Below are 23,786 nucleotides of genomic sequence, written 5' to 3'. Positions count from 1 at the left end.
CCACCCTCCAAAATGTTTTAAATTGCCTGGGGTCCAGTGGGGGGGGGGGGGGGGGGGGGGGGGTCCCGACGCGATCTCCTCCCGCTCTCTAGTTAGAAAAAAAATGAAAGGTGAAGCTGCAAAGTTTAAAAGTGTTCAACAGACATAGACATTGTTTAAAAATACAATCCTAAAGGCACAGTCCAGATGTATTCCACATATTAAGAAAGGTAGAAGGTAGGCAAAATGATTACCGTCATGGTTAAAAGGTGAGGTAAAAGAGGCTATTTTAGCAAAAAATAATCCTTCAAAAATTGGAAGAAGGATCCATCTGAAGAAAATAGTATAAAATATAAGCATTGTCAAGTTAAGTGTAAAACATTGCTATGACAGGCGAAGAGATAATTTGAAATGAAGTTGGCCATAGAGGCAAAAACTCATAATAAAAACTTTTAAAAATATATCCAAAGCAAGAAACCTGTAAGGGAGTCGTTTGGAACATTAGATGGCTGAGAGGTTAAAGGGGCTCTTAGGGAAGATAAGGCCATTGCAGAAAGACTAAATTAATTCTTTGCTTTCGTGTTTACTAATGAGGATGTTGGGGAGGTACCAGTTCCGGAGATGGTTTTCAAGGATGATGAGTCAGATGAACTGAACCAAATCACTGTAAACCTGGAAGATGTAGTAGGCCAGATTGACAAACTAAAGAGTAGCAAATCACCTGGACCGGATGGTATGCATCCTACGGTACTGAAGGAGCTCAAAACTGTAATTTCTGATCTATTAGTTAAAATTTGTAACCTATCATTAAAATCATCCATTGTACATGAAGACTGGAGGGTGGCCAATGTAACCCCAATATTTAAAAAAGGCTCCAGGGGCAATCCAGGTAACTATAGACCAGCGAGCCTGACTTCAGTGCCGGGAAAAATAGTGGAAACTGTTCTAAAAATGAAAATTGTAGAGCATTTAGAAAGACAAGGTTTAATGGAACACAGTCAACATGGATTTACCCAAGGGAAGTCTTGCCTAACAAACCTGCTTCATTTTTTTGAAGGGGTTAATAAACACGTGAATAAAGATGAACCGGTAGATGTTGTGTATTTGGATTTTCAGAAGGCATTTGACAAAATCCTTCATGAGAGGCTTCTAAGAAAACTGAAAAATCATGGGAAAGGAGGCGATGTCCTTTCATGGATTACAAATTGATTAAAAGACAGGAAACAGAGAGTAGGATTAAATGGCCAATTTTCTCAGTGGAGTGCCTCAGGGATCTGTACTTGGACTGGTGCTTTTCAATCAACCTAATAAATGAAGGTTGACCGACGTGCTGCAAATGCACAGTAGAGAACAACTCTACTGCGCATGTGCAAGCACGTCGGTCACAGCAGAGCGTCAGCTGCTTGATAACATGGCGGCTGCAGCGGCGGCGGCATCGGCGAGGGGCAGCGGCGGCGGCGGCATCGGGAAGTAGAGGCGGCGGCATCAGCGAGGAGCGGCGGCGGCATCGGCAAGGTGCAGTGGCGGCGGCGGTATCGGCAAGGTGCAGTGGCGGCATCGGCGAGGGGCAGTAAGAGGTGGCGGCGAGCAGTAGCAGCGGCGGCGAGAAGCAGCGAACCCGGTGGTGAGGGAGGAGAGAGTGAGGGGGAGGGGAGAGAGTAAGGGGGAGGGGAGAGAGTGAGGGGAGGGGTGAGGGGAAGGAGGGAGGGAGAGTGAGGGGAGGGGTGAGAGGGAGAGTGAGGGGAGGGGGGAGGGGAGGGAGGTGAGAGGGAGAGTGAGGGGAGGGAGGGGGAGGGAGGGAGAGTGAGGGGGGAGGGAGAGTGAGGGGATGGAGGGGGGAGGGAGAGTGAAGGGAGGGAGGGAGAGTGAGGGGAGGGGTGAGAGAGGGAGGGAGAGTGAGGGGGGAGGGTTTGCCCATTTTAACGGGCTTAACGGCTTGTATATTTATAAATGATCTGGAAAGGAATACGATGAGTGAGGTTATCAAATTTGCAGACGATACTAAATTATTCAGAGTAGTTAAATCACAAGCGGATTGTGATACACTACAGGAGTGTTGCGTGCCCCGTCTGCATCCGGAGCGCACGGGCCTGCTCACCTTGCTAGCTCTTCTGCAGGTCATGGGTCGGCCTCCCCAGCAGCAGCTGCGAGCTCCTCTAGGCCTCGGCATCCTGCGGCAGCGGTCGCCGGGCCTTCCACTGCACAACAGGCCTCACGCCAGAGTTTGGTGTCTCCAGTGACGTTGGCCACACCCCTACGCACGCGCGGACCACCCGGCCTCTTTTAGGGCCAGGGGTGGGTCCTAGCTCCGTGGCGTGCCCTGACTGATGGAACAATATAAAGAAGTCCCTGCCTGCACTTCCTTGCCTTGGCAATCGGGTCGGCACTGTAAGTGTACTAGTTTGCCTCTACGTTCACAGCCTTGTTCCAGTCTTGTTCCAGCCTTGTTCCAGTCTGTTTCAGCGTCCTTCTGTTCCTGCGTCTGTCTGTCCGTCCTCCCAGGTAGTACCCTCGGACTGTCTCTCTGGTACTGACCTCGGCCTGTTTCTTGAGTTTCCTTTCCGCTGCCTGCATCCTGACTTGTGCCTTGTGACCTCTTCTGACCACTGGAACCTGACCTCTGCCTCGTTGACTACTCCTCAGACTGACCTCAGATTCTGACCTCGGCTGCCGTTGACCACGTCTTCTGGTTCTGGCTCTGACTCTGACTCTTGCCTTATCATCGCCTATGATGTTGGGCCTTCCTTGCCTCTCCAGGCCAACAGCATGAAGTCCGACCGCACTCCCTTGCTGATCATGGGCACACCTCTCTAGTACCTCTTGGAGTTAGGTGCGAGGCCCACCTAACTCCAAGCGGCCCGAGTCCCTATGGGCTCCACCCGGGGGGGCCTCATGCTTCCAGTGGTGAAGCTCATCCTAGCCTCTGTCTCCTCCTGTGCTCTGCCCCTGTGGGCAGGGGCTCCCTACTCCCTACCAGGGAACCGTTCTCCACTGCTCCAGGACAAGGGTCCACCTCCAAGCACAACAGGTTGCCAAGGCCATGGACTCGGCAGAGTCTTCCGCCTCCAGGTCCCTACAGGGTTTGGCTGCCACAGTCCAAGAGCATCACAGGGCTTTGGAATTGCTAGCCTCTTCGGTGCAAGAGCGTCGTTCCCAGCTGTGAGATACAGCTCTGGCTAATTCCGTGGGACTATCGGCTGCTATGCTACCCAAAGCATCATTGGCGCTCCCTGCACCTCCCCGATACAACGGGGCCCCACGCTCCTGTTGTGGCTTCCTCAATCAGTGCTTCATGCAATTTGCACTGCAACCATCCTTGCTCCTGAAGGAATCAACCAAAGTGACCTTTATCCTTTCCTGCCTGGAAGGGAAGGCTCTGGCATGGGCCTCTCCCTTATGGGAACACTCTGATCCTATTCTTTCCATGCTACCTGAGTTTATTGCGTTCTTCAAGCAGATCTTCAGAGACCCCGGCCGCCAAGGTGTAGTCAGCCACAGTCTACTCCATCTCCGTCAAGGGTCTTGGACCCTCTCTGAGTATACGGTGGAATTTAGGACCCTGGCTACTGAGCTCGGGTGGCAAGAAGATGGTCTGCAAGCCATCTTCCTAGATGGACTCTCCAGCGCTCTCAAAGATCTATTTATTTATTTATTTTATTTCGAGACTTTTATATACAGGTATTAGTAGTGGACATCATACTGGTTTACATTCGAACAATTAGACTTGGAAAATACATGATAACAGGGAAAATGAAATGGGAGGGGGGTAACAAAGAGCAGCTAGGAAATATAGATTAACAAATCATCTGGATCCTTAACGTAAGGAATGCATAATCACCATATTGTGGCGAATGGGAAGACAGGTTGGGGGAAAGGTCTATTCTGGATAGGTTCGTTTAAATAACAAAGTTTTTAATTTCTTTTTAAATTTGATCACACATGGTTCAAGGTGCAGGTTAGGGGGCAGGGAGTTTCAAAGAGCGGGACCAGCAATTGAGAAGGCACGGTCACGTGTAGAGGAGAGATGGGTTATTTTCAGTGAGGGCACAAGAAGGGTGCCTTTGTTGGCAGTTCTGGTGGGTCGTGTAGACTAGGGAGCATTGAAAGGAATGTCAAACCAATTGGAGCTGTGGGTATGAATGGATTTATGTACTATGGTCAGGGTTTTGTAATGAATGCGGGAGAGTATGGGGAGCCAGTGTAGGTCTCTGAGGATGGGAATGATATGTTCATGTTTATGGGTGTTTGCAATGAGTCCTGTTGTAGCATTTTGTAACATTTGTAGTGGTTTTATCGTGGAGTGGGGGAGCCCTAGGAAGAGTGCCCTAGGAAGAGTGCGTTACAGTAGTCCAATTTGGAAGAGATGGTGGCTTGGATCACTGTACGGAAGTCTTGGGTGTATAGTAGTGGTCTGAGTTTTTTAAGTATGTTGAGTTTGAAGAAGCATGTTTTAAGAATGGAATTAACGTAATTCTTCATGCTTAATTGGTGTTCGAGGAAAACTCCAAGGTCCTTCACAAATGGTTGCGCTGAAAGGAGGTTAAGCTTGGGGTCGTTAGACAGTGGGGGGGGGGGAGGGGGAAGAGTGGGAGGAAAAAAGTAGGAGTTCGATTTTGTTCGTATCGAGAGCAAGATGGAGGTTGGTGAGCAAGGAATTGATGGCTGCGAGGCAGTTTTCCCAGTGCTCCAGGGCATCAGAGATGGAATTGTGGATGGGTATGATGATCTGGACGTCATCAGCATAGAGATAGTACTTAAATTTGAGAGCAGAGAGGAGCTGGCAGAGTGGGGTGAGGTAGATGTTAAAGAAGGTGGATGAAAGAGATGAGCCTTGCGGGACTCCTTGTAAGGGCTGCGGGGCGGATGTGGTGTTGCCTATTTTAACAGAGAATTTTCTGTTCGAGAGGTAGGATTTGAACCAGGCAAGGGCTAGTATTCTGGCTGCAGAGTTCTGTAAGATTTGTAGTGGTCTTAGTGTTGTATATGGTAATCCAAGGAAGAGTGTGTTACAATAGTCTGTGCTCGCGAATATAAGTGCTTGAAGAACAGTTCTAAAGTTCACTTGGGTTAATAGGGGTTTTAGCCTTCTAAGCACCATAAGTTTGGCATAACCTTCCCTAACTTTCACTGATATGTGTTGCTTAAGACTGAGTTCATTGTCAATTATTACACCTAGGTTTCTGGCTTTTTCGTTTAGTTCCACTATCTGATCCTTTTTAAGTTTGATGGGATTCTGTATTAATTCAGTGGTTTTTCTTTCAAGGTGTATGAATTCTATCTTTTCAATATTAATTACCAGTTCCATTTGGCTTAATAGTTGTTTTATTATATCTAGGTACAACATTGCTAAGTTTAGTGTTTTTTCAATTGTTTCCTCTACTGGTAGGATTAGCTGAATGTCGTCAGCGTATATGTAATGTATGATACCTAGTCCTGTCAAGAGGTGGCATAGAGGCAGCATGTAGATATTAAGTAGAGTTGCCGAAAGTGCTGACCCCTGTGGGACCCCAGTCATTAGCTTGATTTTGTCTGATATTGTGTTTTTTTATCTGTACCTGAAAAAATCTATTGTGTAGGTAGGAGCGGAACCACTCAATTATTTTGTTTTGTAGTCCTATTTCTTCAAGCCTTTTTAGTAGTATGCTGTGATTTACTGTGTCAAATGCTGCTGACAGGTCTAGTAATATCATAATGTAGTGTTTTCCGCTGTCAAACCCCCATAGTATATTATCTGTTAGTGAGATTAGTAATGTTTCAGTGCTATAGTGTTTTCTGAAGCCGTGTTGTGAGGGGTAAAGTATGTTGCTGTTGTCTAGATGTTCTGCCAGTTGCTTTTGTACTGTTTTTTCTATTGATTTAGCAAGCATGGGTAAGTTTGAAACAGGTCTATAGTTACTTAAGACATTTGGGTCACTGTTCTTTTTCTTCAGTATTGGTTTAATTATTGCACCTTTAAGAGAGTCTGGCATTAGTCCTTCACTAAGTGATAGGTTAATTATTTTTGCTATAGTATAGGAGGTTATATCAGCTAGTTTTTTGATGTCCATGGTGGGAATGGTGTCAATCTTATGTGGAGTGGGGTTCAAATTTTTTATCATGGATTCCACTTCTCTCTGGGATACCTCGTCAAATGTGTCCCATGGTGTTACATCTCTTTTGTGCATCTTAATTTCCTGCTTAGTTAAGATCGCTATCTTCGCTTTAAGGCTAGTGATTTTATCTGAGAAATACTGTGCTATTTCATTGCATTTATTTTCTTTAGGGGTTTGGGGCGCCTCTGTGTTATCATTAGTCAGATTTTTTACTAAGTTAAATAGAGCTCTTGGGTTGTTTGTAAATTTCTCAATTTTTGCGCTAAAGAATTGTTTTTTTGCGTCTAGAATTACTTTTTTATAATAAGCTAGTTGTTTCCTAAATTTGGTTAGGTTTTCTGCTGATTTGTCTTTTTTCCATTTTTTTTTCCTTTTTTCTCAGACTTTGTTTGATTTCCTTTATCCTCTCGTTAAACCATGGGTTTTTTGCTTTAGGCTCGTGTATTTGCATTGTTTTTGTGGGGTTAATGTCTTCAGCCAGTTTATTTGGGCTAGTCAGCCATTCTGTAGTTGCGGTTACACAGTCTTTGTGGTCAAAGTGTATTAGTGTCTCTTCTAGTTTATATTTTAATGTTTCAATGTTAAAAGGTGGACGGTATTTAAACTCTAATGTTTTATTTTCCTGTATTTCTTTTGGTTTTATGCATTTAATAGTGGACTGAATTAGGAAATGGTCTGACCATTGAATTTGCTTATATTTAGTGTTCATGTGTTCAAAGAAGCTATGGTTGATGTAAGTGAAGTCCAGTGAGTGTCCCGCTTTGTGAGTAGGTCTATCTGTGATTAATGTGAATCCTAGTGCTGTCATCAAATTGTTTAGTGTTTGGCATGTATTAGATAGTGGATTTGTGTCCATGTGAAGGTTGAAATCTCCAAGCACGATAGTTGGTTTGGAGGGGTTTAGATTAATTGTTAAATATTCAATTAGTGGTGATATGTTTAGCTCAAGTAAGCTGGGGGGCAGTAGATAAGGCATATTTGAGTATGTTTGGTGTCAAATATTGAGATTTCATAGTTACAAGGTGGTGTTGTTGGTATTAGTTTACATTTGAATTTTTTTTCAATAATTAGTACTAAGCTGCCTCCACATTTGTTCATTCTGGGGATTGAGAATATGTTATGATTTTGGTGTGCAATTTGGTTTTTTAGGATAATGTCTGATTTTTTTAACCAAGATTCGGTGATAGCTATGAAACTTGGTTTCATGTCATACAGTAGGTCAGTTACTATTGGGAATTTGTTTGTAATTGATTGAGCATTAACTAGAAGGAATGTTAATGTTAACAGTTTATTCAGATTCAATGTGTTTGGATTTTTTGTCCTTTTTACTTGGACGAGGTTACTAAGTTTTGGGTTCCCATTCGCTACTGAATTGTGTTTATTTGTTTTTCTTAAGTAATTGTAATAGTTGCTGTATTTACCTTTGTGGATGCAAACCTCAATGGGTTTTGTTGCTGGTCCATCCCCTTCTCTTACCGGTTCCATCATGATTTGATTTGGTGTGAGCTTCTATGGTCCTTTTTCTTATTGGGCGTACGAAGGGGCATACAAAGGGGCATGCCCCTTTGTCGCGCACCTTTGGCGCGCGTCGTATCTGGTCTCCGGTTGGATTACCGGACAACAGTCCGGTGATCCAACAGAGAGATGTCAGGCCCGGGGACGAGGCCTTGATAGTCATGTTAGACAGAATGTGGTCAGTGAGAGGGGCTCCAGTAGGCCTGCTGTATGATGTTCTTACTGCAGAGGCCCCTCTGGGTCAATATCACATATCAAGGCTCACGGGAGAAGAAAGGTGGTCCACTTGGACAGCTGCAAAAATGCAAGGCAGCTGGCACCTACTCTGAGGAGGAGCGTAGGTAGACCCATTAGATTTCCTTGTTAGGGCATCTAATAAATGGCTTTGGCCATTACATCCAATTTGATTTGTCTGGTTATCCTTGAGTTATGTTATTATTATTGAATTGTTATTTATCAGGGTGAAAAGGGAGAGGGGGGGGGCAAAGGGTGTCTCAACTACCCCTGTTATATTTTTGTATGTCTACTGATAATGGGGAAGACAATTTTCAAAAACTAATTTTCAAATAGCTTTATTGATTTTTGCGCCTTATAGAACAAGAGCTATCAACATTGAGATAAAACAAAGAAAACAAGAATGTGCCTACCAGTACCATAATAATTTCATACTCAGTTATTATTTAAAAAAGTAATATTAAACTTCAAAACTTGTAGAAATAGATCTTTCCCCTCCCCTATATTTTATTGTCAGTACTTATTAACACAATCAGATGCACTCAATGCTATATAAATTTACAAAAGTAAAAATATATATTATTTTATAACAAACCCCAACCCACTCTCCATCTCACTATTTTAGCTATCAATAGAGATGTTCTGGATTTCTAAAATCTATAATATGCTTATTGAGGGCAATTTTCTGAAGCTTGCATATGGCTAAAATCTGCTCTTACCAAGTACCTTAGACTGAATTTCCAAAGCAGATTTATTTGCAAAAATTCACGGGTGTCCTCAATATGTAAGTGAACATATGCACAGGAAATTATACCTACTCCCAAGCAAGTGTAATTTTCTGTGTTTACATTTATGTGCATAAAGGTGAATTTTCAAAAAGATGCACACGTACTAATAAGCACATGCACACACAGAGACAGTAACTTTCAAATGGGCACATGGCCGCACATATACACATATGTGTTGGTGCGTGTCCAGAGATGCAGCAATTTTATAACTTGTGCACACATATATATGCCTGCTATAAAATAATCTAGGCATGCATAGCTATACTTAGCAGCATTAGTCAGCTTACGAACAAACAACTAAGGGTTATTTTATAACAGGTTCACATCTAGCCAATACCCAGTTTCACCAGCTCTGGAAGAGGAGGAAGAGGTGTCATCCCATGATGGGGACAAACCAGGACATGTAAACCCCAAAGCTGAGGGCACAGCAACCACTACACCTAGGAGGTGGACAGTAGGAGTTGTTGGTGACTTGCTTCTGAGAGGCACAGGGGCATCCATCTTTCAACAAGACATGTTGTCTTGGAAAGTGCGCTGTCTGCCAGGTCCCAAAATCCAAGACATTATGGCGAGATTGTCATAAATCCTCAAGCCTAATGACCACTATATGATGCTGTGCATCCACGTTGGCATGAATGATACAGCATGGTACCACATAAAACATATCTAAAGTGTCTTCATGTCTCTGAGAGAGAGGGTAAAGCAGATAGGTGCACAGGTGGTATTCTCTTCAATCCTCTCAATTAAGGATAAAGGCTCAGGCAGAGAAGTTGCATTCTGAAGTTAAATGAATGGTTGCATAGATGGTGTTGATGTGAGCATTTTAGTTTCCTGGATCATGGGAAGATATTTCAAGGATTGCTGAGCAGAGATGTAATCTACTTATAAAAGAAAGGGCATAGCATCTTTCATCAGAGAATGGCAAACCTACTGAGGAGGGCTAGAATCATCGGGGGAAAGAGATGTGTTTTATTTTTATTTTCCATTTCATGGTTTGGTTCGGGTCCCCCAAGGGCAATTTTGTTTTTCCTGTGGTTTGGGATTTTTTTTTTCGTGGCTCCCGAATTTCCTGTTAGTGCACACTAACAGGAGTTTGTGTGCACTAACCATAGTTAGTGCACACTAACATTTTAAAGTTAGTGTGTGCTTACTCCCGTTAGCGCGCACAAATTCAAAATACGGATTTTTCTGAAATTTCGGAAAAATTCCTTTCATTTTTGAGTATTCATTTTAAACAAATTTGTTTTAAACAAATTGTCTAATTTGTTTAAAACAAAAGCACATCTCTAATTGGGGAAGGGTAAACAAAACATTAAATACTCATATAGAAATGGGAAATATGGTTAGAAAGGAAATGTTTGGAAAGCTATGTACACTAATGCTCATAGATCTAAAGGCAGTCATGGAAGAAGCTGAATTAAATATAGTAGCTATTACAGAGACATGGTACACAGAAAACTATGACTGGAATATAATTATATCTGGTTACAATCTATTCAGGAAGGACCGGGTAGGAAGAAAAGGAGGAGGTGTGGCATTATATATAAAGTACAGTATTAAATTAACAGCATTGCTGGGTTTATGAGGTAAGGAGGAGGAACTGTGGGTTAATCTAGAAAAGAACATCAAAAGACCACAAATATGATAGTGGATATAAGTAAATTCACACTGGAGAAAAAGTCAAGGTATGAAAGTAGTGTGAGAACAAAACAGACAAGTAATAATTTTAATATACATTAATCCTTGAATAAGATGCTTCAAGATATAGCAAGATCCCTGTCTTTCTGATTGGCCCTTGTGGATCACGTGACTTCTTTACACCACTTTTGACAGCCTTTTCTACCTTTGGAAACACAGCTCTTGCTTGAACATCACGGTGAAATATTGCTAAACTTTTATTTTTATTAGTTTTGGAGGTTTTCTCAGTTTTGTGCACATTCGTTTGCATATTTGTTTGCTCTTAGTTGTCTTAGGTGCTGTTTGAATACATTTTCTTTATAATTTTATATATTTATGCCTTTTTGCTCTAACAGCTATTTTCCTGCTGAAGAAGCCAGCAGGCAAAACATGGCTGTGTTGGGGACTAAACCAGCCTGGCACTTCTTTACTCTTGAAATCTTTACCTTGTATTGAATACAATGATGAACTGTGAATTGTGAAGTTATCAATTTAAAACTGTGTAGTTTGGATTATATTGATCTATCTTGAAGCACCTTATTCAAGGATTAATGTACATTAAAATCATTTATTGGACATAATAAATGATATACAGACCTCCATCATAATATACAGACTTCCATCACAGACAGAGGAGATGGATAGAGATTTAATGGAGGATATTCAAACGATACCCGTGAAAAGGGAGGTGCTGCTGCTAGGTGATTTTAATCTTCCAAATGTTGATTGCCCTATCCCGGTTACCGGAGGTGTTGTGATTTTCTTGCACACATCCCGGTATCAGGGATAGGGCACTGCGTGCAGGAAGATCACAACACCCCTGGTGTCAGGGTTAGGGCACTGCGTGCAGGAAGATCACAACACCCCTGGTGTCAGGGTTAGGGCACTGTGTGCAGGAAGATCACAACACCCCTGGTATCAGGGTTAGGGCACTGTGTGCAGGAAGATCACAACACTCCTGGTATTAATAGGGATAGGGCACTGCATGCAGGAAGATCATAACACCCCTGGTATCAGGGATAGGGCACTTTGTGCAGGAAGATCACAACACTCCGGAGGAGTGAGGGTCAGGCAGCTCCCCCCTGTCTGTGAAGCCAGCCTCTCACTAGTAATGCAGGCGGGATAGGGCACTGCATGCAGGAAGATCACAACACCCCTGGTATCAGGGTTAGGTCACTGTGTGCAGGAAGATCACAACACCCCTGATATCAGGGTTAGGGCACTGTGTGCAGGAAGATCACAACACTCCTGCTATTAATAGGGATAGGACACTGTGTTCAGGAAGATCACAACACCCCTGGTGTCAGGGTTAGGGCACTGTGTGCAGGAAGATCACAACACCCCTGGTATCAGGGTTAGGGCACTGTGTGCAGGAAGATCACAACACTCCTGGTATTAATAGGGATAGGGCACTGTGTGCAGGAAGATCACAACACCCCTGGTATCAGGGTTAGGTCACTGTGTGCAGGAAGATCACAACACCCCTGGTATCAGGGTTAGGGCACTGTGTGCAGGAAGATCACAACACTCCTGGTATTAAAAGGGATAGGGCACTGTGTGCAGGAAGATCACAACACCCCTGGTATCAGGGATCGGGCACTGAGTGCAGGAAGATCACAACACCCCTGGTATCAGGAATAGGGCACAAGTTCTAGTCATATTGACTGATCACATTACTTTTTTTGTCAACTACCAACAGTTTCCATTTCCCATCCCCCCAACCATCACCTCAGTTGGAACCTTGGTAACATCAATAGATAAGAGGGCAGCCAGCCAATAGGAATACATATTCATTCCTAACTGACCTTTACTGACCTGGAAAGTGTCAATAATTTGTATCATTTTCTGTTAGTGTTCCTGAGTTTCCATTTCCATTTCCCATCCCCCCAACCATCACCTCAGTGGGAACCTTGGTAACATCAATAGATAAGAGGGCAGCCAGCCAATAGGAATACATATTCATTCCTAACTGACCTTTACTGACCTGGAAAGATGGCGCCGGCCATCCAGTGCTCCCTCCATGTGACAGGGGCCGGCCAATTTCACGGATACCCTGTCACATGGTAAGGGCAAAGGCCATCGGCGCCATTTTTATTAGTGGCAGCCAACGGCCCGAGAGCGGGAGATCGCTCATGAGACCCCCACTGGACCACCAGGTATCTGTAAAATGTTTTTTGGGCGGTTGGGAGGGTGGGGGAAGCAAAGGGATTAGTTTAAAGGGTCGGGGTGGGTTTTTTGTTTATCAGCTCGGACGCAGCCGATAAACAAAACTGCGATCGGGCCCAATGGAAAAAAACCCACATGTGAATCGGAACCGGAATCCGAACCGATTCCGGTTCCGATTCACATTCACATCTCTAGTGGTAAATGGAGTTTTCTCTGAGGAAAGGATTGTTACTAGTGGTGTGCCTCAGGAATCAGTCCTTGGATCTGTTCTTTTCAACATTTTTTAGAGCAACCTAACAGAAGGGTTGTCAGGAAATGTTTGTCTTTTTCTCAATGATACCAAAATCTGTAACAGAGTGGGCAGGCAGGAAGGAGTGGGAAACATGAGGAGGGATCTAGTAAAGCTCGAGGAATGGTCTAAGGTCTGACAGCTAAGATTTAATACTAAAAAATGCAGAGTAATGTATTTAGTAGGGATGTGAATCGTGTCCTCGATCGTCTTAACGATCGATTTCGGCTGGGAGGGGGAGGGAATCGTATTGTTGCCGTTTGGGGGGGTAAAATATCGTGAAAAATCGTTAAAAATCGAAAAAATCGAAAAAATCGAAAAACCGGCACATTAAAACCCCCTAAAACCCACCCCCGACCCTTTAAATTAAATCCCCCACCAAATAACTTAAATAACCTGCGGGTCCAGCGGCGGTCCGGAACGGCAGCGGTCCGGAACGGGCTCCTGCTCTGAATCTTGTCGTCTTCAGCCGGCGCCATTTTCCAAAATGGCGCCGAAAATGGCGGCGGCCATAGACGAAAAAGATTGGACGGCAGGAGGTCCTTCCGGACCCCCGCTGGACTTTTGGCAAGTCTCGTGGGGGTCAGGAGGCCCCCCACAAGCTGGCCAAAAGTTTCTGGAGGTCCAGCGGGGGTCAGGGAGCGATTTCCCGCCGGAACCCTCGCTGAACGACCTCCTGCAGTCGATCTCCTGCCGGCGCCATTTTCCGTACGGAAAATGGCGCCGGCCATACGCGTATGGCCGGCGCCATTTTCCGTACGAAAACGATTCGCGGCGGGAAATCGCTCCCTGACCCCCGCTGGACCTCCAGGAACTTTTGGCCAGCTTGTGGGGGGCCTCCTGACCCCCACGAGACTTGCCAAAAGTCCAGCGGGGGTCCGGAAGGACCTCCTGCCGTCCAATCTTTTTCGTCTATGGCCGCCGCCATTTTCGGCGCCATTTTGGAAAATGGCGCCGGCTGAAGACGACAAGATTCAGAGCAGGAGCCCGTTCCGGACCGCTGCCGTTCCGGACCGCCGCTGGACCCGCAGGTTATTTAAGTTATTTGGGGGGGGGGGGTTCGGGAGGGTGGGGGATTTAATTTAAAGGGTCGGGGGTGGGTTTTAGGGGGTTTTAGTGTGCCGGCTCACGATTCTAACGATTTATAACGATAAATCGTTAGAATCTGTATTGTATTGTGTTCCATAACGGTTTAAGACGATATTAAAATTATCGGATGATAATTTTAATCGTCCTAAAACGATTCACATCCCTAGTATTTAGGATATAAAAACCTAAGGGAAAAATACAGTATTGGAAGTGAAATTCTTCTAAGCACAAATGAAGAGAGGAATCTAGGGGTAATTGTTTCTGATGATCTTATGGTAGCCAAAATGTAGATAAAGCAACGGTAAAAGCCAGAAATATGCTTGGCTGGATATGGAAAGATATGGTCAGCAGAAAAAAGGAGGTAATATTGCCCCTAAATATGTTCCTGTTGAGATGTCACTTGAAATACTGTGGAAAATTCTGGAGACTGCATCTTGAAAATTATATAAATAAGTGGAGTCAGTCCAGAGGGTGGCTACTAAAATGGTCAGTGGTCTTCGCGCTAAAGCAAATTTCAAAGAAATTGTCCAATTCGGCATGGGTCGGAGGACCCGAAAAACGATCGGGTTTTCCCCAAAATTTCAGGGAAAAATTGTTTTTCGGGTTAGCGCGGGGGGAGGGGGGGCACATTTATTAAAAAACAACCCCAAACCCACCCCAACCCTTCAAATTTGCTTAATTACAACCCCCCCCCCCCCCAAACTTGCCTAAAGTCCCTGGTGGTTCAGCGGGTTCTCGAGAGCAATCTCTCCCTCTCGGGCCATTGGCTGCCAGTAAACAAAATGGCGCTGGTGGCCCTTTGCCCTTACCATGTGACAGGGGCTACCGGTGCCATTGGTCGGCCCCTGTCACATGGAAGGAGCAATTGATGGCCTGTGCCATTTTCTAAGTTATCACTTTGCATAAGTATTAGCGCAAATTGTGATAAAATGCCTATTACCATAAAACACACTCCTTTTTCTATTGCATGCAATATTTAGTGCATTTTGATAAATCCAGGCCCAAGTCACAAGTAACCAAACGTTACATAGATCCCATGTTACTAATGCCAGCAATAAGCAGTGGCTATTCCTTATTGTTTATGGACTGCTCCTCCAGGAACTTATCCAAACATTTTTTAAACCCAGCTACACTAACTGTCTTAATCACATCCTCTGGCAATGAATTCCAGAACTTAAATGTGCGTTGAGTGAAAAAGACTTTTTGCCAATTTGCTTTAAATGTGTTACTTGCTAACTTCATGGTGTGCCCCCTAGTCCTTGTATTATCCAAAAAAGTATTGATTCACTTTACCTATTCAAGTCCTTTTATGATTTTATAGACCTCTATCATTTCCCCCCTCAGTTGTCTCCTCTCAAAGCTGAACAGCCATAACCTCTTTAGCTTTTCCTCATAGGGGAGCCGTTCCATGCCCTTTATCATTTTGGTCACCCTTCTTTGTACTTTCTCCAATGCAACTATAACTTTCTTGAGATGCAAGAACCAGAATTGCACACAGTATTCAATGTGCAGTTTCATCATGGAACGATACATGGCTGCCTGGCATTATGACATCCTCTGTATAATTTTTCATTACCATCCTAATAATTCCTAACATTCTGTTTGCTTTTTTTGCATATAGTTGAAGATTTCAATGTAATATCAACTATGATGACTAGATCTTTTTCCTGGGTGGTAACTCCTAAAATGGAACCAAACATTGTGTAACTACAACATGGTTTATTTTCCCTATATGCATCACCTTGCACTTGTCCAAATTATATTTCATCTGCCAAACAGTTACCCAATCTTCCAGTCTTGTAAGTTTCTACTTCATTTTATCATAATCCACTTGTGATTTAAATACTCTGAATAAGTTTGTGTTATCTGCAAATTTAATTACCTCACTCATCATACCAATCTCCAATTCATTGATAAATGTATTAAAAAGCACCAGTCCAAGTACTGATCCCTGAGGCACTCTATAATTTACCTTTTTTTTCTACTGTGAAAACAGACCAAATTTAATCCTACATTTGCCCACATGATTATTCACCCCTTCAGAAAAATGTAGATTTTTGAGGCAAGATTGTAGTTACACAATGTTATTTACTCTTTCGGATAGTAGAAAGACTAGGGGGCACTCCATGAAGTTAGCATGGGGCACATTTAAAACTAATCGGAGAAAGTTCTTTTTCACTCAGTGCACAACTAAACTCTGGAATTTGTTGCCAGAGGATGTGGTTAGTGCAGTTAGTGTAGCTGTGTTTAAAAAAGGATTGGATAAGTTCTTGGAGGAGAAGTCCATTACCTGCTATTAAGTTCACTTAGAGAATAGCCACTGCCATTAGCAATGGTAACATGGAATAGACTTAGTTTTGGGTACTTGCCAGGTTCTTATGGCCTGGATTGGCCACTGTTGGAAACAGGATGCTGGGCTTGATGGACCCTTGGTCTGACCCAGTTTGGCATTTTCTTATGTTCTTATGACTTTCCTTGGGTAAATCCATGCTGGCTGTATCCCATTAAACCATGTCTATTCTGTGATTTTATTCTATATAAAAGTTTTCATGATTTTTTCTGGCAAAATCAGTCTCACCAGTCTAAGGGGGTCATTTATCAAAAGCTTATCGCATGCAATATGGCTGTATCGCGTGCGAAAAGGGCCTTTTCACATGCGATAGAATGCAAATTAGGGGGAGGGGAGGGGGCGGGGAGGGGCGGAGTCGGCAGTGTCTTCGCTGCTTGCGATAATGTTACTAACATTATCATCGGCATTAGGGCGCCGAATAGCACCACTTTTCATGGTGGCACTATTCGGTGCGAAAGCCGGCGCACCGCCGTGGTGCGAAGGCTGCTGGTTTTCACAGGCCCGCCCCCCCCCGTTTTCGCAGGATTCATCATTCTGCGAGGAATGATGAATCCAGGCCTAAGAGTTTCCTGGATGACATCTGGAGCCCTTTTTAAATATGGAGGTTATATTAGCCACCTTCCAGTCTTCAGATACAATGGATGATTTTAATGATAGGTTACAAATTACTTGTAATATGTCTGAAATTTAATTTTTGAGTTCTTTCAGAACCCTGGGTTGTATGTCCTAGTCAGGTGATTTGCTACTCTTCAGTTTGTCAATCTAGACTATTATATCTTCCAGGCTCACCGTGATTTATTTCAATTCATCTGAATCATCAGCCTTGAAACCTGTCTCTGGAATGGGTATCTTCCCAACAACCTCGTCAGTAAATACCAAAGGAAAGAATGCATTTAGTCTTTTCGTGATGGCTTTATTTTCCCTAGGTGCTTCCTTAACTCTTCAATCATCTAATGGTCCAATTCCCTTTAATGCTTCCTGCTTTGGATATATTTTAAAAAGTTTTATTATGATTTTTTGCCTCTATAGCCAACTTCTTTTCAAATTCTCTCTTAGCCAGTCTTATCAATGATTTATATTTAACTTGCCAATGCTTACACTTTTTTCCTATTTTCTTCAGATGGATCATTCTTTAAATTTTTGAAGGAAGATCTTTTGGATAAAATAGCCTCTTTTACATTCCCTTTTAATCATGCTGGCAATTGTTTGGCTTTCCTGCCACTTTCTTAATGCATAGAATACATCTGGATTGAAGTTCTAAGGTGGTATTTTTTTTAACAATGTTGTACACTCTTAACCTTTGTAACTCCACCTTTCAGGGGTTTTTTTTTCTATTTTTCTCATTTTATTTAAAGTTTCCCTTTTGAAAGTTTAGTGCTAGAGCTGTGGATTTACTTATTGTCTCCCTTCCAGTCATTAATTCAAAGAGATTATTTACAAAAGGAGTAATTTCATTAACCTTTTCAGTCATTTAGAGACTAAGGAAGCAAGCTGCAAAGTATTTTTACAAAAGAGGTTTTCTTCTCTAAGGTGGTCATTTATCAACTCACATTAGGGCCCTAACACCTGCGATAACTACCACTACATATGCAAATTTTATTCAAGTGGGAGGAGTAAATGGAAATGAGGGCTGGTTAACATTGCATGCAAAACTTATACTGTCACAGAATTTAACTACACTTTTTTTTTCTGGGCCTGCAATAGCTGTGCATTATGACCAATAACAGAATTATTGCAAATCCTATTTTGAGAGAGAGAGAGCCCACTGTTTTTTGAACTTTTTATACCACTGTAAGAGAGGGAACTAGTAACTCAGGGTGAGGTTTGACGGCTGGGGTGGATTCTGGGGGGCAGTTTTACATCCGCGGTCATACGTATGAACAGCACAGTTGCCATCAGTGAAGATTTAATGTGATCTGGAGTGATGAAAGGTGAAAGAAGAGTAGATTTGTACCATGTTCTCTCCACCTAGACTGATGCAATATCTACATAGCTGCAATAAAGATAGGTAGAGAGAACATGGTACAAATCTACTCTTCTTTCACCTCTCATCACTCCAAATCACATTAAATCTTCACTGATGGCAACTGTGCTGCTCATATGTATGACTGCGCATTTAAACTGCCACCCAGAACCCACTCCAGCCCACAAATCTCACCCTGTTACCAGTGCCCTCTCTTACAGTGGTATAAATAATTAATGTTTTGTGAACCTTTATTGAGGTTCTTTATCTCTCGCTCTCTCTGATAAATTTAACATGTGTTGTGGTAAAATAATTATGAAATGTGGTACCAGGAAAATTAGCCTAACCATGCCCCCTTTTTTTTTTTATTGCAAGCACTATTTCTGCTATAGTTATAGCAGTTTGATGACTCTAAGCCTAAGACAGCATAAAATGTCTGTGCATAAAATTTACAAAAAACACAAAAATTTAAGCATTTGCATTATTTTTCATATAAAGCCCCTCTTGCAAGAAAACTCTTTAAAAAAGTGTACTTCACAATAGTAAACTTTTGCTCATAGTCTACTATGTGCAAATTTTTATTTCAATCTCGCGATAATGAGCTACAGTGATGCAAAACAGAGATCTGTATTTATCTGGTTAGTCTATATACTCCAAAAAATTGAGATTTACAGGACATAAACAATGAATATATGTACCAGCATCTATCGAATAATTGTGGTAGAGTTTGGAGAATATAATTTCCCCCTTTTTTTAAGCTAAAATATATCCTATGCATACTTTTAAGTTTCATTTTTCCTAGCAAGAATTTTGGGTAAAAGATTTAATATCTTGAAACTTTATTTTAATTAAGTGTGAAGAAACTTGTATTCACATTAGCCTAGCATTCTGAGGCCAGCTGAGTTATCAACTCAGAAAAATTCATACTTCTAAGATAATTATACAACTGCATGAAAGTTTTAGAACCAAAGAAATAACTATGTGGCTTTATTTGGTTGTAGGATATTTTCATTTGACATTATAGACTGCTTTCAAAACTTTTTATTGGGGAAACATTTGTTTACCCCTGTAACAAAGACATTTTAAAATTTCCCCCATCAGTGTGGATAATCTGAAGCTGTGTGAACTTTTACCTACAGGAATAGGTCAGGTAGGGAAAGTGCACACTGGGGAGTGAATTATAAAGTTAGAATGTGGCACATTTAAAACTAATTGGAGAAAGTTCTTTTTCACTCAACGCACAATTAAACTCTGGAATTTATTGCCAGGGGATGTGGTTAGTGCAGTTAGAATAGCCGGGTTTAAAAAAGGATTGGATAAGTTCATGGAGAAGTCCATTACCTGCTATTATTTAAGTTGACTTAGAAAATAGACACTGCTATTACTAGCAACAGTAACGTGGGATAGTTTTTGGGAACTTGCCAGGTTCTTATGGCCTGGATTGGCCACTGTTGGAGACAGGATGCAGGGCTTGATGGACCCTTGGTCTGACTCAGTATGCATGTTCTTATGTTCTTTTCAAAAGCTATTTTACATGCATAAAACACAGTTATATGCATATAAATCCTTTTGAAAATGATCCCCTTAGATTTCATTTTAAATTCCTGAAAGGTACTTTTATGTACACCTGCTTCAAAGCAGAGATAAAGTCCATGGGTGTTTTTTGTCTGCAGTGGGAAGGAATTTTCTTTTTCAAATGAGTTTGCAAGTCCTGTGGGCACTTTAAAAATGTCTTCCATTATCAGATGCTGATATAGCTGGTCTTCTTCACTTATATTGTAGCCATTCAGCTTAAGTGCACAGCAAAAGCTATGCTTTATAGGAATAGCATCACTGTTGCACATTTTGATTTAGGAATTGCTCTAAATACAGACTTGGTTGAAAATGCTTTACAATATCAGACCTATTTTAAACACTTCTGCAATCTTGCTGTCATCAGAAATAAAGTATATATTTAGCTGTTTCAGCAAACATGTAAAACCATCAGAAAGATATGAATGCCTATTTTTGTATTTTTTTTCTTTTCATACAGTTGAAAAGATTAATTACTGCCAAATAAATGTCAAATAATATTAGTAGTCACATTCTAAAACCATATCCTTGGCAGGATTACACTTGGCTCTGTATTTATCTGGCGGGTGTCTGTCTTCTGTCATTCTTTTTCTTTTTAATCTCGTTGGAGTCAATGACTTACTCATTCTTAGTGTATTGACTCAATCACAGGTGCATGGGCACTTCTTATAAAATGGTCACTGCAAAATTGCATCAAGCAAATTCTGGATTCTGCAGTCAGTAAGTTAGTACCTTTATGGAACTGCAATTTCAAGGCTCACTGCTTGTTTTTTCTTTTATAAAATGTACTTTAGGAATTAGTTATTCCAGCCACAAATCAGCTGAATTTATGCACAGTTGTAATACAGTTTATAGCCTCATGGTACATTGCTTCAAAAACAGCAGATGTGAAATTATGATAAATATAAATGAGTGTTTTTTTGCTTGATCTACTGGAGTAGAGAAAGATCTGGTGCATGTTTACCTATCCTATACAGTACATTTAATGTCTTAGTCAGGGCTCCTGACAAAGGCTGATTAATGTCCTCATCTCTTTTATTAAAGATAAGAGAAGCACTGCAGTCAGGAGATAGAGAGCTCACCATAAATCTTGCTAAAATGAGAAGTCAAATAATCACTCATCAGAAATGAAATCTACATACATTACCAGCGATGCTCAGCCTAGCGTGAGTGCCACCATAAAATAAGGGCAGTGAGGAGCCAGAGGCTTCCGGAAGTTTTAATTTCCAACCCTTCTTCAAGTTTAATGTTACAGTTCCCTTAACCTGGATGCAAAAGCTGGCATTTAAAAGCACATGTGAAAGGACCAGATGCCTCATCATTACATTAAGAGCATAGAGCAGGCAACAATTAAGCGATCCACTGGAAAGACATAATGCTGATCTATGCTAGCAATTAATCACAGAATGCATTAGACAATGATGGGTGACCTACACATTTTTGACAAAATAATTTTTCATCATGTTGGCGATTTCTTAGCCTAATAAGCCTGCAAGGCACAAAGTCCAAACCTGTCATTTATCCATCTCTCCTTGACAAGCAGTAACCTGTCTTCCAGACAAAATGAACATTATCTGTGCTCACAAGACATTTAGAGCAGGGCTTAGCTTATGACTAATGATAATAAGCAGCCAGAAATGTTAAAGTCTGAAATAATGTTCTCTTTGTTAAAGAAATTTCTTGAGATATGAAAATAAATGCTTTTTTTTTTTTTTACCGAAGCATATAAAAGGCAAAACACTCATTTTATTTTTTTATTTTTTTATAAAACCTTAAACACCAATATTTCATTTGGATTGTCAATGAATAGCAGAATGGTCTCTTTAATTGGCATCTTATTTGAATATATATTTGCTTCCTCTTACTGCTAGAAACTGAAATATAAAGGCAATCTAAGCACACATATTAACATTGTAAATCTTATGCATATTAGCCTCTTTCTCTTATGTATATGTCTTTCTCCTCTTTCAGATTGGCTCTGGTCAGGTTTTGTAAGCAAATGCAATAATGTTCAAACATCAGGATGCACTTATTAAATAAAAAATCTTTAATCCACCTGTCAAGGTTATCTCTGGCTTTTCAGGTGTGATGAGAGCTTTAATGCCAACACTACAGTTCAAACTCTTGCTTGTAATGGATCAAAAACTGTGCTCCCAATTCACATTTTTTCTTTATTACATCATTGCTAGTGTTTATACTATGATACTAAGACTGTTTGTTGATAGCTTCCTTTATTTTTATTGCAGAGTTCTCTCCTGGTTTCCCCTTATTGTCTGAGTTATACTGGGTATTCTAGGACGAGCTTTCTTATTGTCGTTTTCTTTAAATGTACATTATTTTTATCATAACATTCATTCGTTTTATCTTTGTATAACAGGCCTGAGGTAAACCAGCTATCTACCCAAAGCAGTAGAATACTAGAGAGGGAGAAAACTAGACAAACTGAATGGGCCAATTGGTCATTTTCTGCCATCAGTTAACTATATTTTTACACAACCACACAGAAAATCATTAAGTGCCAGAATAATTTGATTCCATTTTCTGTCAACAAAAAGCATTCTTACAGCTCAATCTAGCAATTTAAGAAATTCAAAAGGTCAATTATTTTTCTTCACAAATGTTTTCACCTTAAGTTTTACTAGAAATAATTTTACACAAAACGCCATCAAAATTTGTGGAATTTAACCAGAGCATGGGAACATGTGGTAGAGAAACACACACAAACTAATTATTGCTATATTTTCTGAATTAGAAACATAGAAACATAGAAATGATAGCAGAAGAAGACCAAGCGGCCCATCCAGTCTGCCCAGCAAGCTTTCACACTTATTTTTCTCATACTTATCTGTTACACTGACCACTGAGGTCAGGGCCCTTATTGGTAACTTTTTGGTTCTAATTTCCTTCCACCCCTGCCATTGATGTAGAGAGCAGTGCAGGAGCTGCATCAAAATGAAGTAACAAGCCTAATTGGTTAGGGGTAGTAACTGCCGCAATAAGCAAGCTACTCCCACGCTTATTTGTTTACCTAGCCTGTGCAATTTAGTCCTTGTTGGTTGTTGGCTGAATATAAATCATCTTTTCTTCATCCCCCCCTGCCGTTGAAACAGTGAGGTGAGTTATATATGTATTCAAAGTGAAGTATCAGGCTTGATTGGTTCAGGGTAGTAACCACTGCAACAAGCAAACTACTCCCACGTTTATTTGTTTACCCAGTCTGTTCAATTTAGTCCTTGTTGGTTGTTGTCTGAATATAAATCCTCTTTTCTCTAATCCCCCTACCACTGAAGCAGAGAACTGCTTGGATATGCATTTAAAGTGAAGTATCAGGCTTATTTGGTTTGGGGTAGTAACCGCCGCAACGAGCAAGCTTATTTGTGAATGCAAATCCTTTTTCCCACATTTTCTTTTGCTGTTGAAGCACAGAGCAATATCGGAGTCGCATTAACCGTGTGAATATTTATTGAATAAGGGTATTAATCACCATGTAGTAACATGCAAGCCACCCCCATGCCTCTTCTCTTCATTCACATCCTCAAGACTTAATGGATCCACAGTGTTTATCCCACACCCCAATGAAATCCCTCACAGTTTTGGTCTTCACCACTTCCTCCAGAAGGGTGTTCCAGGCATCCACAACCCTCTCCGTGAAGAAATACTTCCTGACATTGGTTCTGAGTCTTCCTCCCTGGAGTTTTAAATCATGACCCTTGGTTCTGTTGATTTTTTTCCAACGGAAAAGGTTTGTTGTTGACTTTGGATCATTAAAATCTTTCAAGTATCTGAAAGTCTGTATCATATCACCCCTGCTCCTCCTTTCCTCCAGGGTATACATATTTAGATTCTTCAATCTCTCCTCATAAGTCATTTGATGAAGACCCTCCACCTTTTTGGTCGCCCTTCTCTGGACCACCTCCATCCTGTCTCTGTCCCTTCAGAGATACGGTCTCCAGAACTGAACACAGTACTCCAGGTGAGGCCTCATCAAGGACCTGTACAAGGGGATAATCACTTCCCTTTTCTTACTCAATATTCCTCTCTCTATGCAGCCCAACATTCTTCTGGCTTTAGC

The sequence above is a fragment of the Rhinatrema bivittatum genome, chromosome 4, assembly GCF_901001135.1.
Source record: "Rhinatrema bivittatum chromosome 4, aRhiBiv1.1, whole genome shotgun sequence".
In the NCBI taxonomy this organism is placed as follows: Eukaryota; Metazoa; Chordata; class Amphibia; order Gymnophiona; family Rhinatrematidae; genus Rhinatrema; species Rhinatrema bivittatum.
Note: the sequence above shows the minus strand (reverse complement) of the source record.